Genomic DNA, 16,551 nt, shown 5'->3' with positions numbered 1-16,551 from the left:
TGTGTTCCTCTATCTATGTTTACCTAGCTAGGGCTAGCCCAGACTATAACAGAACTACGGTGGGTCCTCATTGTGAGTTAGCATAAATCAGTGGTTGAATTAATGACTGTAACATCTTATTGAGTGCAATTCACTAGTAGCTATGGCTAGCTTTACCATAAAGAGGCTGGCAATACATTAGTCTTTATGATGCTGTTTATCTTCTTATTTATTAAGAGGTATTTTGAAATTGATGCTTTTAGTTGGTTTCCAGTTGTTTCTGTTACGTGCTTTGGTGTCTTTTCAGGCAGGACTTTCATTTCACAATTACTCTTGTTACTTTTTGGTAAGATATAGAACAACCTCTATACATTGAGGCATGAGACTTCAGTTCCGTACTTGTTCTTAAGCTCAACGTGCTGTGGGAACCAAAGCAAATCACTTACCCTTGGTGTAGTAGAAATGGTAGGACAAAAAAAAAGTGAGCAATTCTAGTTCTATCTCCTGCTAGCTGTGGAACACAAATCACTTAACTTCTTGGAGTAAAAAAATTTATATTAATAGCTTATATCTCCCAGGGCTGTAAAGTTAAAAGGAACAATATATTAAAAATAATCAGCACATAGCATAGGTGCTTAGTAAATATCATTTCCCTTCCCTACCACCTGAACTCTGACCCATCAGAGAAATGATGGGATTAAGCAAGAAGTAATCTAGCTAGCTAGCTAGCTAGCTAGCTAGCTATCATCTGTCTATGAATGATGTATTTACCAGAAAACCCTTTTCTCAAATCTGGAACACCAATGCACAAAATTGATACAATGAAGCTGCTCTGGTAAACCCAATCACACAAGCACTTTTCAAACCTAAAATTCAATGATCAGAGCAAGTCACATGGCTTGTCAGAGGTGCAGAGCTCTACAAGCTTCCACAGCAATTGATGTGGACTTAGTGAAAGTATTAGAGCTGTAAATGTAATCAATTTACCAAAAGTAAATAAATATAGTTCTACAAATTAGTTCATAGACCTTCACTGACACTTGCTCAAGATGACAGAATAAGGACACTCACATATCAAATCCTGGTTCTGCCACTATCTTGATACTTAACCTTTTTATGTCTGTTATCATTTCTATAAAACAAGGATAACAATATTCTCTTTATCATAGAGTTATTGTCACGATTGTATGAGTTAATGTACATAAAACAATTAGAACACTGCCTGATACTTAGCAAGTACTACATGTCTTAGCAATTACTAGATATTATTATTATTAATATCATTATTATTATCAGTCCCTGAATTCTAGGATATCCTAGGTCTTTTGCTTTTCCATATAAATTTTAGAATCAACTTTACAAGTTCTACCAAAAGCCAGCTCTCATTTTGAATGTGATTACATTGAATCTATATGTCAATTTGTGGAAAATTAACATCTTTACAATATTGAATCATATAGTCAAGGGACATGGGCTAGTGTGTTAGTGTTTGCCTGGTATATTTCTTTCCATCTTTTACTATTATGATATCTGTGTCTTTATATTTAAAGTGGTTTTATTATACACAGCATATACTTGAGTTTTACTTATTTATCCAGACTGATAATCTCTATTTTTAATTGACATATTTAGACACTTTACATTTAATGTAATTATCTAATTGTTTTTTATTTTTTTAAATAAATTTATTTATTTTATTTTATTTATTTTATTTTTGGCTGCATTGGGTCTTCATTGCTACGCGCAGGTTTTCTCTAGTTGCGGTGGGCAGGGGCTACTCTTCATTGGGGTGCGCGTGCTTCTCATTGCGGTGGCTTCTGTTGTTGTGCAGCACGGGCTCTAGGTGCATGGACTTAAGTAGCTGTGGCACACGGGCTCAGTAGTTGTGGCTAGCGGGCTCTAGAGCGCAGGCTCAGTAGTTACGGCGCATGGGCTTAGCTGCTCCGCAGCATGTGGGATCTTCTCAGATCAGGGATTGAGGCCATGTGCCCTGCACTGGCAGGTGGATTCTTAAGCACTGTGCCACCAGGCAAGTCCTGATTGTTCTTTTTAAATCTATCATCTTTCTATTGGTTTTCTCTTTGCTCTACCTGTTTATTTAAAATTATCTGGTCCTGTGGAAGCAACCTGAATGTCCATCAACAGATGAATGGATAAAGAAAATGTGGCACATATAGACAATGAAATATTACTCAGCCACAAAAAAGGAATGAAATTGAGTTATTTGTAATGAGGTAGATGGACCTAGAGTCTGTCATAGAGAGTGAAGTAAGTCAGAAAGAGAAAAACAAATACGGTATGCTAACACACATACATGGAATCTAAAAAAATGGTACTGATGAACCTAGTGGCAAGGCAGGAATAAAGATGCAGATGTAGAGAATGGACTTGAGGACACGGGGAGGGGGACGGGTAAGCTGGGATGAAGTGAGAGTAGCATTGACCTATGTACACTACCAAATGTAAAATGGATGGCTAGTGGGAAGCAGCTGCATAGCACAGGGAGATCAGCTCAATGCTTTGTGACCACCTAGAGGGGTGGGATAGGGAGGGTGGGAGGGAGGCTCAAGCGGGAGCAGATATGGGTATATATGTATGCATATAGCTGATTCACTTTGTTGTACAGCAAAAGCTAACACAACATTGTAAAGCAATTATACTCCAACAAAGATAAAAATAAATTATGTGGTCCTGTTTTCTTGTTTTCTGACTGTTTTTAAACTAATTAAGTATTTTTTATTATTTTATTTATCTCAACCACCAGCATATTTTTTAAAAATTTAAATACTTCATCAAGGATTTGTAATACTTAATATTTCACAGTCTATCTTTAAATAATATTATAGTACTTCATATATAATACATGAACATTAGAATCATATTTCCATTTTCTCATTCTAACCATTGGTGGTATTGTAGTCTTACATTTTATTTCTACATATGTTTTAAATCCCTCAATACCTTGTCATTATTTTTGCTTCAATGAGTCAGTCATGTGTGAAGTAATTTAAAATGAGATAAAAGTGTCTTTCATTTACCCACATAATTACACTGTCCATTGCTCTTTATTAATTTGCAAAGGTATGTATTTCCATCTGGAATTTTTTTCTTCTTCCCTTAACATTTCTTGTATGCTAAGCACATTAACAATCAATTTTCACAAATTTTGTTTGTCTGAATTTTTTCCTGTTATTTCTTAATGATATTTTTGCCAGATATAAATTTCTAGTTTGACAGTTTTTTTTTCCATTCAGTACATTCAAAATGTTGATTCGTTTTCTTCTGACCTGCACAGTTTCTGATAAGCAGTCTTCATCATCCTTATCTTTGTTTCTTTGTACTAAGCCTTTTTTTTTTTTGCTTTATTTTAGGATTTTTCTCTTTAATACTGGGTTTCAGCAACCCGTTTTGATGCCTCTTGTGATGTATGTGTGTGCGTATGTGAGTGCGTGCACATACATGCAAATGCACATATGTGTTTACCCTGTTTGGAGTGTGTTGAGATTCCTACATCTATATTTATGGTTTTGTTTGAATTTGGAATTTTAGGTGGCAGTATTTGTTCATATATTTTTTCCTGTTCCCCTTCCTGGGACTCCATTTAAACATATGTTATGTAACTCTGTGGTCCAGCACACACATGTTCCTTCCCACCACAGAGCCTTCGCACAAGCCATTCCCTTAGCCTGAGATGCCTTCCCATCTGCCCCACCTCCTGCTTCTAGTTAATTTCTGTTCATCTTTTAGATCCCAAGGGCCACTTTCTTTGGAAAGCCTTCCCACCCTCCAAATCTGGGTCAGGCTTATTTGTCACAGGCTCCTTTGTGTCACTCATCTCAATTTGTAACTAAACATCACTTTGTGTGATTACTTAATTATTGTCTGCTCCTCACCCCACAACTCTAAGCCTATTGAAGCAGTTGGCATATCTGTTCTGGGCCACCCTTATCCAGCCCCAGTGCCTAGTTCTGTGCCAGGTACATTACAGTTTCTAGGTAATTACATACTGAGTGGAAAGAAAGAAAGAATGAATGAATGAGTGAATGAGTAAAAAAAAAAAACATGTTACTTAATATTACCTCACAGTCATTAAGGCTCTGTTAAAATTTCAGTCCCTTTCTGTCTATGCTTAAGGTGGCTTAAGCTTTTGTTGTTTTGTATTAGAGATCACAAATCTTTTATTCTGCTCTAATCTTTAATTTTCCATTTCTTTTCTCATTATGTTCATGTTTTCTTTTAAATATATCCACTTACCTATAATGGTTGCCTTAACATTCTTGCCACTATATCCATCATTTTGGTCCTTCATGTTTTGTTTCTTTTGACAGAGGTTTTAACTAGTTATAAATAATATTTTCTGCTTTATGTTTTGTCTAGTAATTTTTTTTTTTTTTTTTTTTTGTGGTACACGGGCCTCTCACTGTTGTGGCCTCTCCTGCTGCGGAGCACAGGCTCCGGACACGCAGGCCCAGTGGCCATGGCTCACGGGCCCAGCCGCTCTGCAGCATGTGGGATCTTCCCAGACAAGGGCATGAACCCGTGTCTCCTGCTTCGGCAGGCGGACTCTCAACCACTGCGCCACCAGGGAAGCCCCTGTCTAGTAATTTTTAATTGCATTCTAGACATTGTAGTTTACATTGCTGAAATTCTCGATATATTTTTCTTCTTTTTTAAAGAATGTTACACTTGTATGCATTGCATTGCAGAAGAGTTTGATCCCTTCAATTCCTGTTTTTAATTTTTGCTATGTTGAATCTAGTGGAAACATCATTCTCATGATAGTCTGGTCCTACTCCTCCAGTGACTCCTCTGAGCTTTCCACTGATGGCCTTATATGATCACTGAGGCCTCTCCATGCTAAATGATAAAATGCTAAGCCTCTACTTCCCTGGGTAAGCTTGGGATATTGTTCTGCTTATGTTACCCTGGTCATTCTCTGACTGAAAATGTGGAGTTTCAGTTTATGCATGCATGCCCTGATATTCCTATGTGGATTTCTGGAGTTGTTTTTCAATGTAACCCTCTACTTTATATGAATGCAACTCTCTATACTTTGTATGAATCTTCCTTACACTTTCCTGCTACATAAGCCTTTTTGAACCGTGATTTCCAACTCCTCAGATCAGCAATGTGATCAGACTGTTTGGATCTTCTGTCCCCGTCCTTGCCCTCTGCATATTGTTTCCATGTAAATTTCACGGAAAATGTAGGCTTACTTTGTGCATTTTCCTTCTCTGAAGATCACAGTCCTGAGCTTCCTATTGTTGAATGTCTAAAAGCACTGGTTTCATATATTTAGTCTAATGTTCTCATTCTTTACAGTTGGAGATTATATCCAGTACTGCTAATCCATCTTGACCAGAAGTGGAAACTGCTTTTTCCCCATAGATGTATCCATTTGTCTTAGCAACATTTATTGAATAAGCTATCCTTTTGCACAGTTAATTCCTTTGGTGTAATTGCTGCAGATCAATTGACTATATAAATGTGGGTCTCTCTCTGGACTACTGATATATTTATCTTTTATTATCCTAATACAATTATGGTTTTTGTTTGTTTTTTAATTTTATTGAAGTATAGTTGATTTACAATGTTGTGTTAATTTCTGTTGTACAGCAAAGTGATTCATTTTTACACACACACACACACACATATATATATATTCTTTTACGTATTCTTTTCCATTATGGTTTATCACAGGATATTGAATATAGTTCCCTGTGCTATACAGTAGAACCTTGTTGTTTATCCATCCTATATATAAGTTTGCATCTGCTGATACAAAACTCCTACTCTATCCCTCCCCCCACCCTTGGCAACCAAAAGTCTGTTCTCTATGTCTGTGAGTCTGTTTCTGTTTCATAGATATGTTCACTTGTGTCCTATTTTAGATTTCACATACAAGTGATGTCATTTGGCTGAGTAATATTCCATTGTGTATGTGTGTGTATATATATACACACACACATACATATCACTTTTTCTTTATCCATTCATCTGTCGATGGACATTTAGGTTGTTCCATGTCTTGGCTATTATAAATAGTGTTGCTGTGAAATAGGGGTGCGTGTATCTTTTCGAATTATAGTTTTGTCTGGATATATGTCCAGGACTGGGATTTCTGGATCATATGGCAACTCTATTTTTAGGTTTTTGAGGAACTTCCGTACTGTTCTCCATAGTGGCTGCACCAATTTACATTCCCACCAACAGTATGGAACAGGGTTCCATACCCCAACAGGGTTCCATTTTCTCCATACCCTCTCCAGAATTTGTTTGTAGACTTTTTCATGACGGCCATTCTGACCATTGTGAGGTGATACCTCATTGTATTTTTGATTTGCATTTCTCTAATAATTAGCGAGGATGAGCATCTTTTCACGTGCCTATTAGCCATCTGTATGTTTTCTTTGGAGAAATGTCAATTTAGGTCTAAATGGGTCTTCTGCCTATTTTTTGATTGGGTTGTTTGTTTTTTTTGGTGTTGAGCTCTTTGTATATTTATAATTAAGTCCTCATCAGTCACATAACTTGCAAATATTTTTTCCCTGTCTGTAGGTTGTCTTTGCATTTTGTTTATGGTTTTCTTGCTATGCAAAAGCTTATAAGTTTGAGGGCTTCCCTGGTGGCGCAGTGGTTGAGAGTCCGCCTGCCGATGCAGGGGACACGGGTTCGTGCCCCGGTCCGGGAAGATCCCACATGCCGCGGAGCAGCTGGCCCCGTGAGCCATGGCCGCTGAGCCTGCGCGTCCGGAGCCTGTGCTCTGCAACGGGAGAGGCCACAACGGTGAGAGGCCCTTGTACCACAAAAAAAAAAAAAAAAAAAAAAGCTTGTAAGTTTGATAAGGTCCCATTTGTTTATTTTTGCTTTTATTTGTATTGCTTTGGGAGACTGACTAAGAAAACATTGGTCCGATTTATGTCAGAGAATGTTTTGCCTATGTTCTCTTCTAGCATTTTTATGGTGTCACGTCTTATATTTAAGTCTTTAAGCCATTTGGAGTTTATTCTTGTGTATGGTGTAAGGGTGTGTTCTAATTTCATTGATTTGCATGTGGTTGTCTAACTTTCCCAACACCACTTGCTGAAGAGACTGTTTTTTCCCCATTGTATATTCTTGCCTCCTTTATTGAAGATTAATTGACCACAGGTGTGGGGGTTTCCTTCTGGGCTCTCTATTCTGTTCCACGTCTATTTTTCTGCCAGTACCATGCTGTTGTGATTACTGTAGTTTTATAGTACTGTCTGAAGTCTGGGAGGGTTATGCCTCCTGCTTTGTTCTTTTTCCTCATGATTGCTTTTGCAATTCCTATGTTTTGATTATTGCAGCTTTATAGTAAATTTTGAAACCAGGTAACATGAGAACTCAACCCATATTTTTCTTTTTTAAGATTGTTTTGGCTACTGGAGATACTTTGCATTTTCATTTAAATTTACTATCAAGTTATTAGTCCTCAAATTTTTGCAGAACTTTTGATATGTATTTTGATAAACCTATATATTAATTTATGGAAAAAATTAATTTTGATCATATTAAATTATCCAAATCATCAAAATTGTATAGTTCTTCATTTACGTAGGTCCTTTTTTTGGTTTCATTTAGCAATATTTTATAATTTTTCATGTTGAAATCTTGTACATTTCAATTATTCCTATGTATTTGATGTGGTTTTTGATGCTATTATAAATGGCATTATTTAGAATTTTATTTATAAATTGTCTGTTGTTAGTACATAGAAATGTAATAGGTTTTTGTTTATTGATTTTATATTTCCTCACAGACTGTATCCTATACAGTTTAGGGTCTTGCCTCTATGTGATGTGTGCCACTTTAGAAACATCTATCTAACATACCATTCCTAGATATCTGTCCTTTTTCTCATCTACATCCAAGTGAATGGATGAAAAAAAGAGAAACAGGAGTTCCATTTCTGTCTCCCTGAAGTCCTTTGTGGTTTCCTGTCTAAGCCCATTTCTTTCACAATGATGAACATAATGATGTAGTGTATTTTTCAAACTGGGACACTTTTTAAATCAAAAGGAATAACCATTAATAATTAAACAGTTGTAATCAGTGTTGCAGATTGTTTGCAAAGATAGTGAAATTATCCCTTCCATCATTGTATGCACACCATTTTGTAATATGACATTGTTACTCCTCCCATCAAGAGGTGGACATAAATAACTTCTCTATGCCTTCAGTCTATTTTCTATCTCTTGAATATGACCTGATTTTATGGCGTGCATTGACCAATAGAGTATGACAAAGGGGTATGTGGAAATTCCAGGCCTAGGCCTCGAGAGGTCTTGCAGCTTCCGTTCTCATCTTCTCTGAATGCTATTCTAAGGCCATCATTTGAAGAAGCCAGGTGTAGGATCCTGGAGGATGAAAGGACATGAACAGCTGAAATAAGCTGGCCCTGAGAACAACCAGCCGATAGCCAGAAGCAAAGAAACCATCGTAGAACATTCAGCCACACTAAAGCTACCAGATGACTTTAACTGCATGAATAACCCAAAGTGAGACCAGAAGAATTAGAATTGTGTTTTAAACCACTAAATTTTGGAGCAATTAGTTAAATAACACTGGTGTGGCCAGGAATGTTCAGAGCGAACCAAGCCATGTGGTCAATTTAATAATAATTTATATCAGTCCTTTCTGAGAAAACATCACTGCTTTCACAGAAGGTTGTGTTCTTTACTATAATCATGTAAATTTAATAAACCGTGTTCTGGGATGTGAGGTACAGTGTGTGTGTGTGTGTGTGTATGTGTGTGTGTGTGTGTCTGCATTTCAGAGCAGGGGGTTATAATAATCAGAAGTGACAATAGATATGGAAGAGGAAAAAAGAAGGTAGTTGATTCTGAAAGATCTTCTACACAGGACACTGTAATTTCATCCCTCATAGCAGAAAAATAACAATAAAACAAAACAAAAATAAAACAGTCCCTACAGATTTTTTTCCATGGCTCTCTCTGCAGCATAGTGTTGAAGATACAGCACCAGTTTCAGGCTCTTTTATTGTCCCTCTTCTGTAGGCTGCCATTCCCTTCTCTTCTCCTTCTTTCTCCGGACAGAAAACAATACATTTGATACCATTTTGTGTACAAACTGACAATATCATTCCAGGACAGTCTTTGTCAAATTAGACCCATATCACCTTGATTGGAGTCTTAGGTGTTCCTGCACTCCTCAGACCCTCACTTAGAGATGATCTCTTCTTTCTTTCCCCAGCTGGCTAATCACAGTTACAAAGTATAGATTTTTCTCAGTTAATACTCAGAGAATATTAAGGCTGAAGAGCCTTAAGACCACACACACATACCCCTTTCCTGCAAGGATGGGTTAGATTCAAGGACAAGCACCTTCACTGTACCTGGTTGCTAGAATTGAAGCTCTCACTGACTGGGGAAAAGATTAAAGGGTTTTGCATATGAGCAGTAGGCTCTTAGAATTGGCCCTCTCTTGCATGTCCTAAGCACTGTTTATTTTTCTCATTCTCTCCTGCTGAGTGATCTATGCTGATTTTAATATTAGCCTTAGGACAGGGTATAAAATGTGTCTTCATAGGTAATCAGTGGCTTAGACTAACTCATCTGGAAATTGGACTGAAGCTGTATCCCCAGCAAAATGTTAGAGTATGAAAAGCATCCAACTGGGTGTACTTTCTTTATTACTTACCTAGAGAACTTGTCAGGGTCCCAACAGAATGAAATTTAGTGATCTAACAGTCCTATTTTTCTCTCTCTTATTCTCTCTTACTGTCTCTGTCTCTCTCTCCCCATCACCACCCCCCATCTCTCTTTTCCTTTTAAATCATTGGCCCAAATCTGATCCAGGAAATATTTTTGCCCTGCCTTTGTCTATCTTCCATTGCTATTTGATTCATAGTGAGTTATATACCGAGGCCTGTCTAAGGGTAACTTGATTTTGGAACTTGAATCTACAGTTGGACTGTTATGAATATGTTGTTGAAATTATTTATTAGTACTTATTAAAAATATTAATAATTGAAAATAATGGAAAGAAGTTGAAACTAAAATACGTATTGCATCTACAAAATTCAGTGTGGTCTTGAGGTAGAGAACTCTTCTCTTCTGCTTTATCACTGGTGAACAACGTTATGCTTGGTCAGGAAGTCACAACTCTTGTAAATCTTTATTAGTGTTCAAGATCATTAATAGGAAGCCGAGAGGAAAAAGAAGTAAATATAGAGTGTCAGTTTCAGACAGTTAGAGACAAGTTCATTGAGCTGTAAATTAAATGCCACAAAATATGCAGATTGTAAAAATGTCCGTTCTCTGCAAAACTGTTAAACTTTAAAAGGTCTTTTCAATTAAATGACTGAGATGAGTATTGTGTCATGTTGCTATGGAAAGGGCTGAAGGACAGTCAGAAGGCACTGGGTACAGGAAAATGGGTGGGGATTTTTTTCAAGTATATAAAGAGATCCATTAGCAATGAATATTTGCCCACCCTGTCAACTGTGTGCTCTAGCTCCCACTCCTTGTTTCCTGGTTAAACTTCTGCACACATTATTAAAATTGTGGGGCTTTCTCATTAATATTTATTTCACACTTGCTCATTTAATGTTACCATCTCCTTTGTGTTAGTCTTGTCCCTGAATCTGAACCCCAGTTTTGAGTCACAAATAAGTACATTACCAATATTGAAAATCTCAGATAAAAAGCATCCTGGCTGAGACTGGGTTATGTGTCCCAAACTCTAACTGTCATAATTAGAGAGACATGGCACTGTATCTTTCTAAAATGACACACAATGGGACATTTCCCCAAAGATCGACTATGTGTGGATGCAGAATGGTCAACGTTAGCAAACATCCACCACTGGTTTAATTTGGCTGCTCAACCAAAAGTGCATATTGTTTTCATTTTTAAGGAAGGAAGGAAGGAGGGAAGGAAGGAAGAAAGAATGAACAAATAAGGAAACATATCTTTTTTCCAGGAGTAATGCTATAAGCCAATTAGTTATTAGGGGTTGAATTTATTTGCTCAACTAAGAATATCACACCTCAACTGTTGTAAGAATTGGGGTTCCTCCTTGATTAAGCAGAAAAAAATATTTACTGTCATTCTCTCAGATCTTTTTTTTTTCCTGCACTCGTTCAATAGGAAAGTTAAATGAGTTAATGATAAAAATAAATAACTCCCTGTACCTTTTTTTTTTTTTTAATGATATTGGCAAATTATGTAATGGTCTTCTCCTTCTTGGTGCAGTATTGCTTTGTTTTTCTCATTTGGTAGGAAGGGATAGGGAGTCCAAGTGGTGATACTGAAAGTTGCTGTGGATACCCCTCCTAATTATATACTCATACCTAGGAGAAATAACCACGGGAAGGACATAGATGTCTATGAGGGACTGAATAGTGCCGCCCGGTGCCAGAGATGTCTACCTCCTAATTCCCAGTACCTATAAATGCTCTTATGCCTTTTACAGCAAAAAATTTTTTTAAAAAGTACTTTTCAGATGTGATCAAGTTAAGAATATTGAAATGGAAAGATTCTCATAAATTTTCCAGATGGGCATGATGTAATAACAAGGGTATCCTGCAAGAGGAATGAGGGAGTAGTTAGAACTAGACAAAAGATGATGTGATGATGAAGATGGTAGCAGAGGGAGGGAGAAAGGGATTTGAAGGTGCTCCACTGCTGCCTTTGAAGATGGAAAAAAGGGAAATCAGCTAAAGGATGTAAATTGCCTTTAGATGGGTAGTATTTGAAGGAGACAGTGTGGCTTGCTGTCAGCTTTGGTGCATGACTTTCTACAGGACCCAACTGTTAGGTGGTCAGTGGATGGTGGTGGGTAAAAGAGTTTTAAAAGAAAGGTGAATTTTTTCTGAGGATGGAAGATAGATTCATGAGAAATGTATAGGAGCACCCAAATGGACATGATCTTTGGGGCTGTTCAGACCCAGGCTCTTGTATGATGCCCTGGTAAAAATGATAGGACAAGATATGCTTCCACGTTTTTTAATATTGCCAACTACTGAAAAATGAGAATTATTGAATCAGGGGTTGAACAAGAAGGAAAAAGTTGTGAAAAAAGTTCAATATTTGCAAAACTGGAATGTAGAGAGGACAGACAGCAGAAGCAAGAAGAACTACAATCCTGAAGCCTGTGGAACAAAAACCACATTCACAGAAAGATAGACAAGATGAAAAGTCAGAGAACTATGTACCAGATGAAGGAACAAGATAAAACCCCAGAGAAACAACTAAATGAAGTGGAGATAGGCAACCTTCCAGAAAAAGAATTCAGAATAATGATAGTGAAGATGATCCAGGACCTCAGAAAAAGAATGGAGGCAAAGATCGAGTAGATGCAAGAAATGTTTAACAAAGACCTAGAAGAATTAAAGAACAAACAAACAGAGATGAACAATACAATAACTTAAATAAAAACTACACTAGAAGGAATCAATAGCAGAATAACTGAGGCAGAAGAACGGACAAGTGACCTGGAAGACAGAATGGTGGAATTCACTGCCATGGAACAGAATACAGAAAAAAGTATGAAAAGAAATGAAGACAGCCTAAGAGACTTCTGGGACAACATTAAACGCAACAACATTCGCGTTATAGGGGTCCCAGAAGGAGAGACAGAGAGAAACAACCAGAGAAAATATTTGAAGAGATTATAGTCGAAAACTTCCCGAATGTGGGAAACGAAATAGCCACCCAAGTCCAGGAAGCGCAGAGAGTCCCATACAGGATAAACCCAAGGAGAAACACACGGAGACACATAGTAATCAAATTGGCAAAAATTAAAGACAAAGAAAAATTATTGAAAGCAGCAAGGGAAAAACAACAAATAACATACAAGGGGACTCCCATAAGGTTAACAGCTGATTTCTCAGCAGAAACTCTACAAGCCAGAAGGGACTGGCATGATATACTTAAAGTGATGAAAGGTAAGAACCTACAACCAAGATTACTCTACCTGGCAAGGATCTCATTCAGATTCGATGGAGAAATCAAAAGCTTTACAGACAAGCAAAAGCTAAGAGAATTCAGCACCACCAGACCAGCTCTACAACAAATGCGAAAGGAACTTCTCTAAGTGGGAAACACAAGAGAAGAAAAGGACCTACAAACACAAAACAATTAAGAAAATGGTCATAGGAACATACATATTGATCATTACCTTAAACATGAATGGATTAAATGCTCTAACCAAAAGACACAGGCTTGCTGAATGGATACAAAAACAAGACCCATATACATGCTGTCTACGAGAGACCCACTTCAGACCTAGGGACATATACAGACTGGAAGTGAGGGGATGGAAAAAGATATTCCATGCAAATGGAAATCAAAAGAAAGCTGGAGTAGCAATACTCATATCAGATAAAATAGACTTTAAAATAAAGAATGTTACAAGAGACACGGAAGGACACTACATAATGATCAAGGGATCAATCCAAGGAGAAGATACAACAATTATAAATGTATATGCACCCAACATAGGAGCACCTCAATACATAAGGCAATTGGTAACAGCTATAAAAGAGGAAATCAACAGTAACACAATAACAGTGGGGGACTTTAAGATCTCACTTACACCAATGGACAGATTATCCAGAATGAAAATAAATAAGGAAACAGAAACTTTAAATGACACAATAGAACAGATAGATTTAATTGATATTTATAGGACATTCCATCCAAAAACAGCAGATTACAGTTTCTTCTCAAGTGTGCATGGAACATTCTCCAGGATAGATCACATGTTGGGTCACAAATCAAGCCTCAGTAAATTTAAGAAAATTGAAATCATATCAAGCATGTTTTCTGACCACAACACTATGAGATTAGAAATGAATTACAGGGAAAAAAACATATAAAAATACAAACACATGGAGGCTGAACAGTACATTACTAAATAGCCAAGAGATCACTGAAGAAATCAAAGAGGAAATCAAAAAATACCTAGAGACAAATGACAATGAAAACATGATGATCCAAAATCTATGGGATGCAGCAAAAGCAGTTCTAAGAGGGAAGTTTATAGCTATACAAGCCTACCTCAAGAAACAAGAAAAATCTCAAATAAAGAGTCTAACATTACACCTGAAGGAACTAGAGAAAGAAGAACAAACAAAACCCAAAGATAGCAGAAGGAATGAAATCATAAAGATCAGAGCAGAAATAAATGAAATAGAAACAAGGAAAACAAAGCAAAGATCAATAAAACTAAAAGCTGGTTCTTTGATAAGATAAACAAAATTGATAAACCATTAGCCAAACTCATCAAGAAAAAGAGGGAGAGGACTCAAATCAATAAAATTAGAAATGAAAAAGGAGAAGTTACAACACACACCGTAGAAATACAAAGCATCCTAAGAGACTACTACAAGTAACTCTATGCCAATAAAATAGACAACCTGGAAGAAATGGACAAATTCTTAGAAAGGTATAACCTTCCAAGACTGAACCAGGAAGAAATAGAAAATATGAACAGACCAATCACAAGTAATGAAATTGAACCTGTGATGAAAAATCTTCCAACAAACACAAGTCCAGGCCCAGATGGCTTCACAGGTGAATTCTATCAAACATTTGGAGAAGAGCTAACACCCATCCTTCTCAAACTCTTCCAAAAAATTGTGGAGGAAGGAACTCTCCCAAACTCATTCTATGAGGCCACCATCACCCTGATACCAAAACCAGACAAAGATAGTACAAAAAAAGAAAATTACAGACCAATATCACTGATGAATATAGATGCAAAAATCCTCAGCAAAGTACTAGCAAACAGAACCCAACAACACATTAAAAGGATCATACACCATGATCAAGTGGGATTTAGCCTAGGGATGCAAGGCTTCTTCAATATACGCAAATCAATCAATGTGATACCCCATATTAACAAATTGAAGAAGAAAAACCATATGATCATCTCAATAGATGCAGAAAAAGCTTTTGACAAAATTCAACACCATTTATGATAAAAACCCTCCAGAAAGTGGGTATAGAGGGAACCTACCTCAATATAATAAAGGCCTTATACAACAAACCCACAGCAAACATCATTCTCAATGGTGAAAAACTGAAAGCACTTCCTCTAAGATCAGGAATAAGACAAGGATGTCTACTCTCACCATTGTTATTCAACATATATTTGGAAGTCCTAGCCATGGCAATCAGAGAAGAAAAAGAAAGAAAAGGAATCCAAATTGGAAAAGAAGAAGTTAAACTGTCACTGTTTGCAGATGACATGATACTATACATAGAGAATATTAAAGATGCTACCAGAAATCTACTAGAGCTAATCAATGAATTTGGTAAAGTTGCAGGATACAAAATTAATGTACAGAAATCTCTTGCATTCCTATGCACTAATGATGAAAAATCTGAAAGAGAAATTAAGGAAACACTCCCATTTACCTTTGCAACAAAAAGGAATAAAATACCCAGGAATAAAGCTACCTAGGGAGACAAAAGACCTGTATGCAGAAAACTATAAGACACTGATGAAAGAAATTAATGATGATACCAACAGACGGAGAGATATACCATGTTCTTGGATTGGAAGAATCAGTATTGTGAAAATGACTATACTACCCAAAACAATCTACAGATTGAATGCAATCCCTATCAAATTACCAATGCAATGTTTTACAGAACTAGAGCAAAAAATCTTAAAATTTGTACGGAGACACAAAAGACCCCAAATAGCCAAAGCAGTCTTGAGGGGAAAAAACGGAGCTGGAGGAATCAGACTCCCTGACTTCAGACTATACTACAAAGCTGCAGTAATCAAGACAATATGGTACTGGCACAAAAACAGAAACATAGATCAATGGAACAAGATAGAAAGCCCAGAGATAAACCCACGCACCTATGGTCAACTAATCTATGACAAAGGAGGCAAAGATATACAATGGAGAAAAGACAGTCACTTCAATTAGTTGTGCTGGGAAAACTGGACAGCTACATGTAAACGAATGAAATTAGAGTACTCCTTAACACCATACACAAAAACAAACTCAAAATGGATTTGAGACCTAAATGTAAGACGAGACACTATAAAATTCTTAGAGGAAAAAATAGGAAGAGCACTGTTTGACATAAATCACAGCAGTATCCTTTTTGATCCAACTCCTAGAGTAATGGAAATAAAAACAAAAATAAACGGGACCTAATGAAACTTCAAAGCTTTTGCACAGCAAAGGAAACCATAAACAAGATGAAAAGACAGCTCTCAGAATGGGAGAAAATATTTGCAAACGAATCAACAAAGGATTAATCTTCAAAATATATAAACAGCTCATGCAGCTCAATATTAAAAAAACAAACAACCCAATCCAAAAATGGGCATGAGACCTAAATAGACATTTCTCCAAAGAAGACATACAGATGGCCAAGAAGCACATGAAAAACTGCTCAACATCACTAGTTATTAGAGAAATGCAAATCAAAACTACAGTGAGGTACCATCTCACACCAGTTAGAATGGGCGTCATCAGAAAATCTACAAACAACAAATGGAGAGGGTGTGGAGAAAAGGGAACACTCTTGCACTGTTGGTGGGAATGTAAATTGATATAGC

The sequence above is a fragment of the Pseudorca crassidens genome, chromosome 9 (assembly GCF_039906515.1).
Source record: "Pseudorca crassidens isolate mPseCra1 chromosome 9, mPseCra1.hap1, whole genome shotgun sequence".
In the NCBI taxonomy this organism is placed as follows: domain Eukaryota; kingdom Metazoa; phylum Chordata; class Mammalia; order Artiodactyla; family Delphinidae; genus Pseudorca; species Pseudorca crassidens.
This window is presented reverse-complemented; position numbering follows the sequence as displayed.